Source organism: Boleophthalmus pectinirostris, unplaced genomic scaffold (genome assembly GCF_026225935.1).
Source record: "Boleophthalmus pectinirostris isolate CB_2022bp ecotype Guang Dong unplaced genomic scaffold, ASM2622593v1 HiC_scaffold_11, whole genome shotgun sequence".
Lineage (NCBI taxonomy): Eukaryota > Metazoa > Chordata > Actinopteri > Gobiiformes > Gobiidae > Boleophthalmus > Boleophthalmus pectinirostris.
Window position 1 is genome coordinate 400,521 of NW_026570994.1, and position 16,893 is coordinate 417,413.

Below are 16,893 nucleotides of genomic sequence, written 5' to 3' on the forward strand. Positions count from 1 at the left end.
TCACAGGAGGTTTAGTGACGCTGGAGTGTAGTTTTAGAAGTCTTTGCAGCATTATAGTTCATTTGGAGTAAAAAAATGCAACCCTGTAGACACTCTAAACATTTAGTGTAGTCGGTTTAGAGTACTTTATTCATGGAGAAAGTAACAGAGACAGCACAGATACAGTTCACACATTTGTTTGTGATTGTAAATAAAGCAGACACTAAAGTTGACCCATTTGGACCCCCACACCCAGAGATTACTTGGACTTTTTCCCACTCTGTTTTGGTTTGTTTTCTTTGACAGTACAGAGGATGTCCTGAGTCTGCTCATCTTCTACTCACTAGAAATGACAGTTTCATTGTTTGATTTTCTCACTGTTTCCTGTTGTTCATAGCAGCAATATTTTAGAGACCCTGAGACACCACGGGCCAGATTCTGGAACTGAATTCAATGTAAAGTAGAATTATATAAGTGAGGTAATTTACACTGCAAAAAGTGTTAAAACTGACTCTCACATTTCTCTCAACATTTTCTCAGGGTTCATATGAGTCCAATCTGTTCTAGAGTTAATTTAACATTTTTGGAAATTGAGAGTCAACAGATAACACTTTGTACGGTTATCCTGATTTAGCTTAACAACACACAGAGGTGTTTTGTTTTTACACTTTATTTGAGTTAATTTAAGATGAAATTATGAACAAAACTGGTTCAAACTGGTCTACTCTCGTGGGAGTTTGAAGTAGTGGTGGGAGGAGCCAAATTAACACTAAGGGAAGTTGAAATAACACTAAGGGAAGTTGAATTAACACTAAGTGAAGTTGAAATAACACTAAGGGAAGTTGAATAAACACTAGGGGAAGTTGAAATAACACTAAGGGAAGTTGAATAAACACTAGGGGAAGTTGAATGAGCACTAGGTGAAGATGAATTCACTTCAACCATATCAGCTCTGGCAAATAACCCCAACTCCAACCCCCATTTAACTTTCAAATAGTTTAAATAACACTTTCTATGTTAAAAACAACTCTGAAATATTTTACTCTGAAATTTGAACCCTCTAGTTGTTGCTGTGTACATTTCATGCTACTATACATTTTGAATAATAAATAAGAGACATTTCAAAGTGTGCGTTGCTGTGATAGTGTTTGGTCGAGGAATACTCTGAGGACAAAATTAGTGTCTTTTTCCTTGAGAATTGCCATATTCTTCAAAAGTACCATTTCCTCTTTTTACCATCCTAAAATTATTCCTCTGTCGTCATTCTTTAACCTGGACCACACTGACTTTGTGGTTACCTTCACACCCTCGGCTCACCACATGTTATCATCAAACATTATTTTTACTTCTATTAAATCAACATTAGCTCGAGTTAAACCAGCAAAAAGCACAAAATCCAACATCAAAGTGGCTCATCTCATCTATTTTAAAATAACTTTTGCAATGACAGTGTGTGGAGTTTTATATAGCTGATCTCCTGGAGCGTGTGTGAGTTATTTCAGTAGGGAATGAGGGGTTAGTTTAGCCATAGTTATAATGATGTGGTCAGGGAGGATGGGACGGACAAAAGCAGGCCAGTCATTATGGTCAGAGAACTGGCCACTGCAGACGCGACACACCCAGAGACAGGAGCAGAGGCTGGGCACCAGAATGTCACCATATAGGAGATTTTGGACAGGGGAGTGTTTGCTGAATTATACAGCTGCAGAATAAAGAGCTGTATGTTGCATGGGAAATGAGATGATTTCATGTAAAAAGTCTGGGCATTGTACGGGCTTGTGGTATGGGGCAGTGCCTTGGTCGAGGTGAGCTGAGGAGGAGTTCATTTGATCATTTTGATGATAACTGTGCTCACAATTCTTGGTTTAGCACTGATGTAGACTTGGTTTGGCCCAATTCCAGTCCTGGTTTAGACCTGGTTAAACCTTTGTTTAGTCACGGTTTTAAAATGGTGCGTGAAAGTTTGTAGTGTAATTGCACCCTAAGCTTCATTAACAAACCCGTGGAATCTTGTTTATCTAGAGAGGTTATACAGTATACGTGGCAAGGCTGTTTTTAAGTTATAATTCACAACTGATTTTGCTTTTGGTTGCATTTGGCACATTTAAATAAAACAATAATTTTTTTCACAACAGCCAGAAGTGCCCCGCTGGAGGTTTGTGGAACTTGTGGTTAATGGTTTTCAGTGGCAAAATGTCTCGTGTATTCTCCAGCAGCTTCATAAATCTGCCCCATCACCAAATCTTCAACCAACAAGGTTGACAAAGGATAAACATGAAGAATTTATCCACAACTATCAAGAGAAGAAAGACTAAAACTTAAAGGAAACAACAACGACACATTGATTTGATTTGTTTTTATTTCAAGTTTATCTCAAGAGAGAAACAATACTCATAAACACACTACATATACATTACAAACAACAGAAAAGCAGATTTCTCGAAAAGGAGCAGGTAGAAGAAAAACCGTATATTAACCCACCCCTCCAGCATTACTGAACATCTAAGCAAAACTAATTTTATGGTCATGAATAAAACAGAAGGAACTTGTTCACTCAGACTGATTCTACAATTTAAACTAATGATGTAGATATTTGCATAGACAGAGAGATTTGTGCAGTTTAAATGTGAGACATCACTAGGACCATAACGTTTTGTTCAGTGTGTGACTAATGTGTGGTTGTTGTTCTTCTTTAAGTTTTCGTCTTTCTTCCCTTGAGTGTTGAGGATAAATTTTTCATGTTAGAATGTTGTGGAGCTTGTTGGTTGAAGATTTGGTGATGGGACAGATTTATGAAGCTGCTGGAGAATACAATATACATTTACACACACATTTACACACACATTTACAGACACATTTTGCCACAGAAAACCATTAACCGGAAGTTCTGCAAACCTCCAGCAGGACACTGCAGCTGCTGTGAATGTATGGTGACAAGTAATGATTTGATACTTGTCACCATACAGACCTTTTTCACAGAAGCTGAAGATCTCATTTTTCATTTTCTCTTGAATGTGACAGGTGGATTTAACCAATCACAGTGGAGTGTGAATGCTCAGAAGAAGCAGATGCCTTTAGTTATTGTCTTGCAGGCAATAGAAAGTTTTTATGAAACTGTGATGTGAAATTGTGATTGTGCTTGTGACAGTGCGGGGGCATAGGTGTTGCGAGCTGGTATTGTGTATCTGCTTCTTACATCACACTAACTAATGGAAGCATGTGTAGGTGCGTGGCTGTTGTTTTTGGCACTGTGCTGAGTCGAGCTGTTTTTACTGTGGTCCTTCATTAAGAGGAATGTGAGAACTTCCCCTACATGTGGACGCAGTGGACCTTATACACTGTAAATCCATATGATCATATATTAGCCTGTATCATGCTGAAGAAAAGTGCTCATCTCGCAATATTTATACATCATTATGCTCCAGATTTGTACTGCCTTTTAAATATTTGACTACAGTGGACTTTAGTAATTTAATACAAATGATGACATAATGTGTCTCTGTTTTGTTTTGGACACTGTCACAGACACTGACTGGAGGATTTTTCTGAAACAGGGGCCATGAAGGGGCCACATGTTACATTCAGGGGCCAAGTACAGGGAATATCCAAGCACACAAATGACTCATTCAGTACAGTGAATTATAAGCAGTAAAAAAAAAACCTTCACAGGTCTGTTTCTTCACCCATTAAGTTGCATTGACCCAGTAGGTCTCCTGCCACCAAGAGTTTGGGGCTGGAATCACATCAGTGATCACTGAATTCTCTGGTTGTTCTTCTCCTCAGTTAATTGACAGAACAGGGGCACTTCAGGGGCCAGACTGGAGGAGGAGCCAGAACCCCCGGAACCGCCCCTGCTGATTCAGTACAGAGATTAATATTTAGACTTAAAAAAAATACGAATCTTGGTTCTATCCCACCTGTTCAGGATCATTATAACAAATGTGAGTTATAATGAACTGCAATGGTCTAAATAGTAATTGTTATCATCATGAGCTTATAATGAATTTTCTGATAACATTTTGAGCGCTCAGATTAGTTTCTGTTTTACATAGTTCAGACATAATGTTCTGAAGATGCAGCAGCAGCTGAAATGTGACAACAAGATAAATATACTTTTCTCTATCTTTAAAAAAGAACCCAAGAAAACAAAATGAAGATGTTTGGTTCAGACTGAATGAGCTGCTCGTAGTTTGGTTGTAGTGCTGTAACCTCTGCTGTATCCTTTAATCCTGTTTAGTTCTAGTTGCACTTGCAGGGCAGATATTGTTGTACTGTTGTGGTTCTGTGTGAAGCCGTCTGGACTTGTGTATAAATTGTTTGGGGATATGTTTGTGTTGGTGGTTGGAGTTTCACACACACATCAATTACAGTGGTAAAAGAAATACAACATATGAAATGATAGACTACGTATTTAATCAGTGCTGATGACAATACAGTTTGTACAGTTTTTTAGAGTGACCAGATTTAAAACAATTCAAAACTGGGACACACCCGGGTTGGGAGGGTTGCTCATAATAAACTGGTGAAAAGAGCGTTTACATCCATTCTCCACTCACACGTGTCACTATTTAATCTGAGGTACTTATGTCGTTGCATTTTTATTTATTTCCATGTTTTGCTTTTGTTCATTTTCAAGCACAGTTTTCTGTATTTTAGCTAAAAGAAAAAGACAAAATATATATAGTCCTCTTTACTGTTGGTGGGTCACAAATGGGTCAAAAATAGGGACAAGTGGGATACTTCTTGTATAAAACTGGGACAAATCAGTGATTTTGTATAAATGTACTGGGACATGGGACACAGGCTCCAAACTGGAACTGTCCCGGGTGAGTAGGGACGTGTGGTCACTCTATGTTACACGCCTTAAAGATGCAATATGTAACTTTTCCGGGTGTGGGTCTTACCTGTCATCAACAGGGTTTATTTCCAAAAATACCTTGACAAACATGTATTCTTACTGCGTGCGGGGTGGCCTGTCCACAGAGCTTGGCCTGGTGGAGTAATCACCAGTTTCCATGGTGATGATAGAGAGTTCAAAGTCATACTGTGGAGCATTTCAGGGAAAGCAATTCAAACCTCCATTTAGACATGCACCAAAAACATAGTGCATCTTTAATATTCTACAAATGTTGTCATGTTGTTATAATTCTACGTGATTTGATTTAATTTGGTTTGGTTTAGGCGCTCGTTGGTTTCAGTGAGTTGTGAGTGTGAGCTTGTTAGCCGTGTTAGCCTGTAGCTGTCACGCGGGTGTGGCTGTTCCGTCCAAACCACCGCAGGCTAACCTCGCTCCAGCAGAACCTATAATCCAGAGTGTGGTTTTCCCTGAAATAACTCTTGCTTTTGAACCGGGCCCTCAGCACACAGGAGGGGCCCCCACATAATCACCAGTCTGCGTTCGCACACACAGTAGCAGGTGGACCAGGCGCTGCTCGAGATCTGGGTTAGACAATCATTTTATACTTGAAGAAATGCAGTAAAATATCAAGAAAAACAGGGATGTGCTGTTTCCCCTTATGGTAGAGACGAGGGGTGTACAAAAAGATCAAAATATCAATATATCAATATATCGCATTTTACTGTGATGATACAGTACTGGGCTGCTGTTTCGATATATCACCAAGAGTATTTTTTGGTATATTTTACTCAATTATTTTGTTACAGCTACAGTTTTGTTGTTTGTTTAGAGGAAACTCGTTTATGCGACACATTTGACATTTTCACTGTTTTGATGATTAAAATTAGTGATGGGCAAATGAGTCGGAGCTCCGGAGCACGTCTTGTTCTTTCTGAAACAATTCGCTCTGAAGCACTGCCTCGGAGCTCGTCTCGCAGCAGCCGCTCACGTGACCAAAGTGTGGTCTGGTTGCACAAGAAATGGTTTAACAAAAACTTTTAGTATCACAGCCATGATTTAGTCTTTGTTTTTTATTGAACTGTATCGAATCAATTTGAAATATATCGTACTGAATCGAAAGTGTTCTAGATTAAGACACATATATCGTATCGTGACTTATGTATCGTGGTATGTATCATATCGGCAACTTCTTAATGATACCAGCTCTAGCAGAGACATTATTTTTTTGTCTGGAATGTTCCACAGAATGGCATACAGCAACAAAGACATCACCCAAGCCATGAATTTTCTGACAACAGAAATTACAAAATACAGATAACCTGTAATTCAATAAATGCAAGACTAAAACATTTTTGCCAAATTGAGGTAAAATTTCACTGAGACAAGCAACAAAAGAATTCAATAAAAAAAAAAAAAAAAGATGTAACTCTTTTTTTTTTTTCGTTTTTGACTTTTAGTTTTATGCTTATTAGAGCTGGGTATCATTAAGAAATTGCCGATATGATATGTACCTCAATACACAGGCCACAATACGATACATACCTCGATACAGTGCACTTTTGATTCGATATGATTCAGTACGATATATTTCAAATTGATTCGATATGGTTCAAGAAAAAATAAAGTCTAAATCATGTCTGTGATACTAAAAGTTTTTGTTAAATCACTTCTTGTGCAAAGTTCATATGAAACACAAACATTTTAATCATCAAAAAGTGAAAATGTCAAATGTGTCACATAAACGAGTTTTCTTCCTCTGAACAAACAAAACTGTGGTTGTAACAAAATAATTGAGTAAAATATACCAAAAAATACTCTTGGTGATATATTGATACAGCAGACCATGATATCGATACTGTATCATCACATTAAACGATATGATATATTAATATTTTGATATTTTTGCACACCCCAAATGCTTCTTGAGAACATTATATTCAGTTGGAGAGATCTAGTGCGTGCAAAGTTGTCCAAAGTAGATATTGAATTCAAACCAGAAGTGGGCTCCTGCTTCGGTGGCTCAACGTTTTTTTCTATTTGAGTTGAATTCCCTTGGATGAACATTCACTCAGCTTCATCAACTCATGAACTTTACTTGATGGTCCAAAAGTCCATTTCTCCAAACCAAATCTGCTACGTAACTACTGCTGTGTCATACGCCTCCTGCAACCTCAAAGCTTCTCATGACTTAGTTGCTCTGTGCTTATGTCTGCTGTCAGCATCACCAAAGAAGGTTTCAACTTCTGAAGATTCGTAAGGCAACTCCAACCCCTGCGTTACTGGATTCAACACAACAGTGTTTGACTCCTGAACTTAAAGATCTTCCTTGATGTCCTTTGCGGTTTCTTCACTCTTTGGTTTGCCAGTTGAAAATGTCTTGAACACTTCTCAACAGAAGAGCAGGAGACAACTTTGGATTAATCCAGTGCTTCTCAAATAGTGGGGTTAGGGCCCCTGGGGGGGCGCGAGGCTCCGTCAAGGGGGGCGCGTTTGACCTCGGGGAGCATGCTTTTTTATTTTTTTATTTTGATTTTTTTTACTGTCTTAAGGGCCGTTCACACCAAAGCGTCAAAAAAACGCCTTGACGCCTCTATTTGGAGCCTTTGCATTTGAGTTTAGACGCCCCCGACGCGCATCTTTGACGCCGTGGACGAACGGGACAAAAATACTTGACGCGCGTCCGTTGCCCTGGAAACAAGAGCCCGGTCCCGCTCTTTTCCCGAAACAATGTCAGACCAGACTGAGAGAGTGTTTTTATGACATAAAACATCAAAGGAGGAGATCGGGTCGACGACTGGGGCGTATATATTTCTACTCCGCTAATGACACTGGATCAGTCCCGGTCTAGTCCTGGTCTAATCACGGTCTAGTCCCGGTCTGGTCCTGGTCTAATCACGGTCTAGTCCCGGTCTGGTCCCGACTCTGGTCCCGGTCTAGTCCTGGTCTAATCACGGTCTAGTCCCGGTCTAGTCCTTGTTTAGTCTCGGTCTAGTCTCGGTCTAGTCCTGGTTTAGTCCTGGTCCGGTCCTGGTGTAGTCCTCGCGATCGGCTCGGTGATTGTGGCGTATATATTTATTCTCCGCTCATGTTTGTGGTTCTCGTTCTGGTTCTCGGGTCTTTCTTCCTGATAATAACGTCGCTGCGTCTCTGGATACTCGTCCCTGATTGGTTGACGCGGCTCGTCTGACGCGAAAAGTTCAGCATTTTCAACTTCTTGACGCTGACGCCTTGGACGAGCGTCTTGGCCGCTGACGCCAAAACGCTGAAGACGCGCTGCGCTGACGCCAGATTCGCGCCGCGCTGACGCCGAAAACGCGCCGCAAAAACGCAGGACGCTCTAGTCGCGCGTCCACATAGACTTTACATAGAAAGTGGACGCTTTGACGCTTTGGTCTGAACGGGCCTTTAGAATAAAGTGCAATTGCACTTCCACTACATTAGGGGGCAGAGCGCTCTCATTGGCAGAGTGTGCGCAGGGAGCATTCGCTCGGTGGTGTAGGAGTTTTGTTTGCACTGAGCATGCGCGCTTTGCACACAGCACAGAGTTTGAGTATGAAGTGTAGACACGAAGTGTAGCAGACCCTCAAGTGACACCATGAAAAAATATTTAACAGGGATGAGAAGACAGGTGGAGAGAGACGGAGATAAAGAGACAAACGAAAATCTCCCGAAAGCTAAGACGAGGAAATATGACGAAGCGTATGTAGCGCTTGGCTTCACTGTGACTACGGTGGGAGATGAGGAAAGACCGGTGTGCTTACTGTGTCTAAAAATGTTGGCAGCCGACAGCATGAAGCCCAATAAATTAAGGCGTCACTTAAATACATTACACCCCAATCACTCTGATAAGCCGCTTGAGATTTTTCAGCGAAAACGTGCCGAATATTGCCGACAATCATCCCGCTTGTGACTGGTACTTCAGTAAACCAGCGAGCATTGTTGGCGTCATATAAGGTGGCAGTGTTACGCACAGGTGTACTTATAACAATTTTATAGACAAATGATACTATCTATAGTCACGCGGGGGTTAGGGTTAGTTTTATTCGTCCTACGGGGGGCATGACAGAAAATAATTGAGAAGCACTGGATTAATCTGATGAGACCTGCCTCGGGCAATTGTGTATTGAAGATCTCTCCAAGTTACCCCTCTTAACAAACATTAAAAAACAGAACAGTAAGTGATTTTCAGTAAGATTTTATTATTTTTTTGTCTCATAAACTTTTGCTTCTATTGCAAATCATACAAACTACTGCACCATGGATGAAGTGCTGTTCTGTGTTTAGTACGTTCTGATTTCCAAGTTTATGTGAATTCAGCTGAGAGCAGTGTGACCAAGCCGTTTTTATTTAGTCTAAAACAAGAACTATTAGGTTATCTAAATATGCAGAATGAAACAAAACACTCATTCTTTTTATTTTATCAATTTATTTTTGTAAGTGCATGATGAAGTAGGGCTGACAATAGATTCCCACATTAATTGTACCTTAATAATTAACAGTAAACAGTTAATGTTCTTGTATAATCTTATGTTTAATGGTTTCTCAGATTTGACGTCCACACTTTATACAGATTTGAGAGAAATCTTTAAATAGTGTTTGTCAAAATTAGATTCAAACTGCAGACCTGCTGACATTGCTGTAATGGGATCTCCAACGATGCCCCCATACAGGCCCGCCCACACAAATTTGGGGAGCAGGGGCAAGAAGCCTTACGTGGGCTCCCCTTTAATGTAAATTAATAGGAAGAGTGTCCAATTCTGAGCCCCTGAAACCCTGGGCCCCGGGACAATAGACCACTTTGTCCCCCCTGTTTAGGTGCTGACAGACTCTGCACCAGTGTTCTTAAGCAGACAAATTCCTTCTTAAGTGACAGTTGCGCCAAATTGACAAACACCCAGCTACAAACACCTCCACGCTTATTTACATAGAAAAATCAATATGTATTTGGTTAGAAACGCCTCCGAACTTCCAAATATGGTCAATATGGGTTTGGTATTATGATGTATGAAAGCATGAAGAAGACAGTGAACGAGGAGCTCACTGGAGCGTTTAAAGACTATGACTGTTTTACAGCTTCAGCAGAGATTTAAAATGTCCAAACTCACCTGAACACACTCAGAGAGGAAAATTTAAGTCATACACTTATTGAAATAAGCGGCCACTTTCATTGTATTTATCCCACTTTCTGTGATCGTGGACTTGTGGTAAATAGCGAGAGGGAGAACTGGGCTAGGGTGGGGGTGCATGCGCTCTGGTCAGGGGGGCTCAGGGGGGTCATGGGGGCTCAGGGGGGATCAGGGATATTGGTGTTCAGGCTCAGGGCTGTGACAGAGGTTCATATGGAGGCTCTGGGGCTGGGACAGACTGAGGCTCACTGCTCCTGGAGAAAAACGCCTCATCAATGTTTTTGGATCCCAGAGTCATATGCTTAAAGGAAATAATTTAAGAAAATAGATAACTAACAATCATGGAGGAATTAGCAGTTTTTTGTTACATTACCAGTATAATAATATTCTAAAACAGTAGAATTTTTGTTCTTACGAGTGCTCCTGAAAAACATTTTCAGTTAAGAAAAAGTTTTGTGAATACCAAAAATGTTCATTAGAAGGCCACAAGTACAAATTTGTTCATAAGAAAGTTTCTTAAAAGAGTCCCATTGCAGTGATTATGTTTTCTCCTTTGGATGAGTAGGTTAAACTTTCACCTGCCACTGCAAATATTTCTGCATAATATGTGTTTTTGTATCTCTTTGTGTTGTCAGACTGTTGTCTTATCTTATCTTTTGGTTTTATTTGATTAAACTGATATATCACCACTAGAATCTGTCTGCTGCTTGTCCCATGAAGATGTTATTGCCTTTCCTCAAATGTTTTACAGTATGGCATTAAACAAAAACACAAACTGTATCTATCTTGCACTATTTAAATTACAGTTGTATGAAGTACCTGAGAAAAGCACCAGAAAAGTTTCATCTCATACTTTTAAGGAAACCATATTCTGTTTTTATGTACTATATGTTTATTATTATTTTATTATTATTTGACACATAGCACATGGAAAATCATTTTGGAGGAGCTGTCTGACAAAACAAAACAGCATTTTAGTCACCAGTTAACAGATAAGTGACAGTACTGGCCCATTTTCCAAACAATAATATGGGGCCTTAAGAGATGAGACCGCCTTCAGTATATACGGTACTTTGCAACCTATACTTTTTGATGTTCCTATAGCAACAAGCTGAGACAAGTCTGCAGACAGGGCAATTACAGATTCCCCTGAAATCACACGTGTACTGTACTGTAGTGGTCTGTGTAGTATGTGTTCTCAGTGTGTGTTGTGTGGAGTCAGACTTACTCCAATTACACTCTTTAAGCACCACTGTCTGAACTACATTCACTTAGAATTTATGATCATTTAATTATAACTTCACTGTTTTGAAACTACAAACATCACGGCAAATCATGAAACTTTTCAGATTGCTAATTGTTTTCTTTTTACTGCCTGAAACTGATTATTTTATGATTTGTTTTGGCAGCTGTTCAAAGTGTTGCCAGTAGGAGTGTTATGAAAGTGTGTGGTTTACTTTACAAATCACTGTTTAAAAGTGGATTGTGGAACATTTCTGCACTGGGTCTGTTACCTGTGACAGATATTACTTTGCTACCACAGTACTAGAGGTGTGCAAAAATATTAAAAGATCAATATATTGTATCGTTTAATGTGATGATATAGTATTGATATCATGGGCTGCTGTATCGATCTATCACCAACAGTATTTTTTGGTTTATTTTACTGAATTATTTTGATTTAGCACCACAGTTTTGTTGCTTGTTTAGAGGAAGGAAACTTTTTCATGCAATTCATTTGACCTTTTCACCAATTTGAGAATGAATATGTGTTTCTTATTCACTTTGCTCAACCAGGACTAAGACTAGACCAGAGACCAGAAACCAAAGACCAAAGACCAGAGACCAGAAACCAAAGACCAGAAACCAAAGACCAGAAACCAGAAACCAGAGACCAGAGACCAGAGACCAGAGACCAGAGACCAGAGACCAGAGACCAGAGACCAGAGACCAAACAAGAGAGACCAGGGACCAGAGACCAGAGACGACACCAGACCAGACACCAGACAAGAGACCAGAGACGAGGGACCAAAGACCAGAGACCAAAGACCAGGGATCAGAGACCAGACCAGACACCAGACAAGAGGCCAGACAAGAGACCAGGGACCAGAGACCAGACCAGAAACTAAAGACCAAACACCAGAGACCAGGGACCAGAGACCAGACACCAAACAAGAGACCAGAGACCAGGGACCAGAAACCAAAGACCAAACACCAGAGACAAGGGACCAGACCAGACATCCGACAAGACACCAGGGACCAGAAAAAAAGACCAACATCCAAAGACCAGAGACCAGAGACCAGAGACCAGAGACCAAAGACCAAAGACCAGAGACCAGAGACCAGAGACCAGAGACCAGAGACCAGAGACCAGAGACCAGTGGTTTAACAAAAGACTTGTAGTATCACAGCCACAATTTAGCCATTATTTTTTACTGAACCATATCGAATCGATTTGAAATATATCATATTGAATCGAAAGTGCACTGTATCAAGATATGTATTGTATCTGCCCCTTCATAATGATACACAGCCCCACACAGTACGGCACTGAACATATTCTTTTTATTGCTCAAAAGTACCTTGACCAACCTGAATGGGTTTGCCTCTCCACAGATCTGATGTCTAACTTGGCCCAGGGTAACATCTTGTCTCCAGATGTGTTTAATGTGGGACAAAAGCAATAACATCACCAGAAAAGTTTTTTATATTCTAATCTGACTACTCTATTGATTAGTAAAATTACTTAAAGGGGCATTGTGCAACTTTTCTGCTGGAGGATCTGTCAAAAGCTTTTCTCTGGAATGTTTCACAGTATGGCATTAAACATTTCTGTCTTCATGGATCAAACCAGATGCAGTTGTCTCTGTGGAGAGGTGACCCCGCTCACAGTCACAATGTCTGTTTTTCTAGGCACTTGAAATATAAAACCACTTGTAATTGAGTAACTGTAAGGTAGAGCTGTTTAATGTCACACTGTGGAACATTCCAGGCAGAATAATGATGTATCCATAGAAACAAGAAAGTGATGGACCCCCAACCAAAAAGTTACACAGTGCAACTTTCAGCCAAGTCCATGTGTGTGTGTTTGTAGATTTGGAAATATGTGGATTATTTGGAGCTGTGATCTTTGAGTCAGATTCAGGGACATATGTTCACAGTTATTAATACCTCACAAGGAAACATTTTTATTTGAATGTTCAAGCTTTAAATTAGCTTCTATCTGTATCCAATCCCATAAAAAAATAACTGGAAAAATCTGTTAAGTTGCTCTATGGTGGAGACCATGTCTATATTGTGTCTGTCGGTCCAACACCAGTTCTAGACTAAATGATGAATTATGTCCACTATTTGGACATCTAACTATGACCCACTTAGTCTTCAATCTGCAGTTAAACATCTGAACCGTGGACTAGAGGACTTTTTTGGACTTCATGGGGAAGTCTAACCCAGATGCAGAAAAATGACTTGATTAATGAATAAACCCACTGCACAGAGTAATGCTGAAACATCTTTTTAGAGTCATTTTGTAAGACCAATCTCTGAAGGTGCAGACTGTGATGTCAGATGGTCCGGATGAGGCTGATTCTGTCCAAATGCTGTCTCTGTCTACGTTTTTTCTACTTTTTTAAATAACAAATATCATTTTGTTATTATTTGTTATCATTTGTCGATATTATTCATTAATAATTTGATTATTTGTGATTAAACATTTATTATTAATTATTTATTTGAGCACATTATATTTTGTTATCTGTTTAATTAACTCATTTAGGTGTTTATGCATGTTTATTTATTTGGAAATGCAACTTATGGAAAAAAATTTAGCTGACTCATATATAAAAATGATTAGAATTCTATGGGCCTATTGTGAGTTCAACCATAAAAATGATGTAGAAGTGGTGTGCAGCAGTGCAGCTCAGGCTCTTGAGCATTTCTTCACTAATTCAAAGGTTGTCAGTTTGAATCCAGCTCTCAATGTAAAACATCATTGGTTGTGCAGTCAGATCCACTGACCCACAGGTTAGCGGTGCGATTCTTGCTCCACAAATGAATGCTGCCATTGTGTCCTTGGGCAAGACATTTAACCCACCTCACCCCAGTGTCTGTGTGCACTGGTGTGTGAATGTGTGAGTGGTTCCTTGGGGTAAAGCATTTGGAGCCTTGAAAGTGGAAAAGTGCTGTATAAAAATGTGACCATTCAAAATGAGTTTAAATGTATCATAAAAAGACGTGGACAATGACGTCTGAGCAGAATCAGCCTCATGTGGACGTCCTGGAAAAAAGCCGTCGTGTGGCATCACAGTCTGCACCTTCACTGGGCCAGACTGGGAGTCAAAACTCACCCTGAACAGATGTTGTGTCAGCGTTACTTTGGCAGTGGGGAATAACTGTGTTCACTCACCAAGAGCAAAGTTGGAGGTTCTATCCCAGTCACAACCAGTGCTTAGTGTTGTGTCGTAGGGCAAGACACTTCATCAGACTGAAAATGGTGTCAGTGGGAAGGCAGGCAAAATGATTGTGATGTTGATAGGCTTATTTTTCATTTTTATGCTTGAATAATTATTGTGTGATATTGGACCCTGCCAGTAAAGGATCAGTATATTTATAATCTTGTAATAAATACATTGCTGGTCTTGAGATGGTTAAAATGACGGAATTCTTTTTATATCACATTTTATGGACAATGAAAACACACAGACATGTTTTTTTTCTTAGCCAATAAAGTTAGACTCACACATGAGTGGAGTCTGGGTGGTTTGAGGATAGGAGATAAAGGAGATTTGATTGACAGGACTTTTTCAAACGTGCGTCACTTTGCTGCGATTGGCTGACGCTGCCTGTTCTTGCACCTGATTGGAGGAGGGAGAGTCAGCTGACCTCCTGGACACGTCTCCTGGTTTGAACCCCGCTTTGGACTGGTCTTAAACAGAAGTTAACAGATGTGCATTAAGACTCCCCAGAGACCACTGAACTATGTATTGACATTTTCTTTCATAATATCTGAAGGAAAAGACCATTTTAATATTTATAGGTCATGCACAGGTTTTATACTTTAGAATGATACACTAACATGCAGTTGTGCATTAAACCAGGCTGTATATGATTTAACATTTTGAATTGAGGTAACTATTTTTTTTTGAAAAAGCAAAAACAAAACAAAGAACACTAGAAAAGTAAAATATTATACCTTTAAATATGTCCGTTTTGTGAGTATGGTCCATTCCGATATAAATACAGTATAGTCAGAAGCGTTTTGTGTGATATTGGTGGTACAGTGGCAGAGTGGTTAGCTAAAATTGGAAGAAGGTTGAGGGTTTGATTCCAGAGCGAGTTCTCAAAGTCTGTGTCTGCGTAGATCTGCCCTGTTTCTAAAACTTTTTTCCCTCTATTGTGTTTTGGAAATAGAACATGATTCATACTAAAGTCAAATTTATGACAGCAGAGGAAAGGTGTGTTTTTATTAGTTTATTTATGAATCCCCTTTAGCTGAACCCAAGAGCCAGTCAGCCCTCCTGAGGTCCATGTAGAAGTACAATACAATTTATAACTTCACATTTAGACATGTGTTAACAATATAAAAGTTATTACAAGACTATCAATCTTTCACTTTATTAACGCAATTTATCACAAAAAATCAAAACACATTTTAGTCATTTCCATTATTCATTACTAAGTATTCATTATCATTACAACTTATCTGATTCATACGCAGACATAAACATAAATGTTGAAAAAAAAAATATATATATATATATATATATATATATATATATATATATATATATATATGAAATTACTCACTGACATGATGTATTGCTCAGCAGCAGGGATGCAACGATATGGTTTTCCCATGATTCGATAAGTATCTTCATACATGGGTCATGATATCAATTCAATTTCAATACGTTTTAAGACACACACAAAAAAAATCTTCCAGTTTTTTTCTGCTATAAAATATAATCACATAGATATTAATGAAACATACATACATTACTCAAAATACACTACAGTACAAATACTGTACATTTGTAGTTTACATGTGAAGTGCTGTAGTTATAATATACCAGTCTACTCTTATGATGGACTGTAGGGGAGTTACACTGTCAGACTTTTATTATTTTGATGATGATTTGATGATTTTTTTTCCTCCTGAGACTCACTGCGTCACACGCCTGTGTCCACTGCTCCAACCCCTCCAGCACAGACAGTACGTAGCTCCTCCCACACTACCCCCTCCAGTAGAGATAGTACGTAGCTCCTCCCACACTACCCCCTCCAGCACAGACAGTACGTAGCTCCTCCCACACTACCCCCTCCAGTAGAGATAGTACGTAGCTCCTCCCACACTACCCCCTCCAGCACAGACAGTACGTAGCTCCTCCCACACTGCCCCCAACAGTGTGTGCTCGTACAGACACACTGTGCTCTCCCATCCTCTTTCTGGACACTCAGTCTATGTTCTATTCCACAGAAATGTCTCACAGACGTTTTCTGACTCAAACTTATGAGACAGAGTGTGAGAAAAGGCAAAGTGTTTATCACGAGTGTCGTCTCGGCGGCGAATACGAGCGCGTTTGATTAAAGCCCATGTGAAGCCAAAAGTGATTTTAAAGTATTTAAAAGTGAATCTCTTTGTCTTTCCTGGGTCTATGATAATCAAATAAAAAGTGAGTGAAAGATCAAACCCTCCTCTGTTAGAATAGTTCAGCTGGAAGTTCATATGGAGCTGTTTTCTGCTGCGTGTGAAGAGGACGCCAACAGAACTGGAGAACCTCTGACCACGAGTGTATTGACACGTGTATCGAATCGTGAGACCAATCGTGAGCAATTCAATATTATATCAAATATCATTGCATCCTTACTCAACAGACATAATAGGTAGTAACTTTAAATGTGCATTGTGTACATTTTTTCTCTATGGAGATG

General features: G+C 39.6%; 1 protein-coding gene across 1 annotated transcript in view; it reads left to right on the forward strand.

Annotated features, from left to right (window-relative positions):
* The window catches only part of col5a2b (collagen, type V, alpha 2b), a 32,943-nt gene that overhangs the window by 721 nt on the left and 15,329 nt on the right, over window positions 1-16,893 (forward strand). The window lies entirely within an intron of this gene.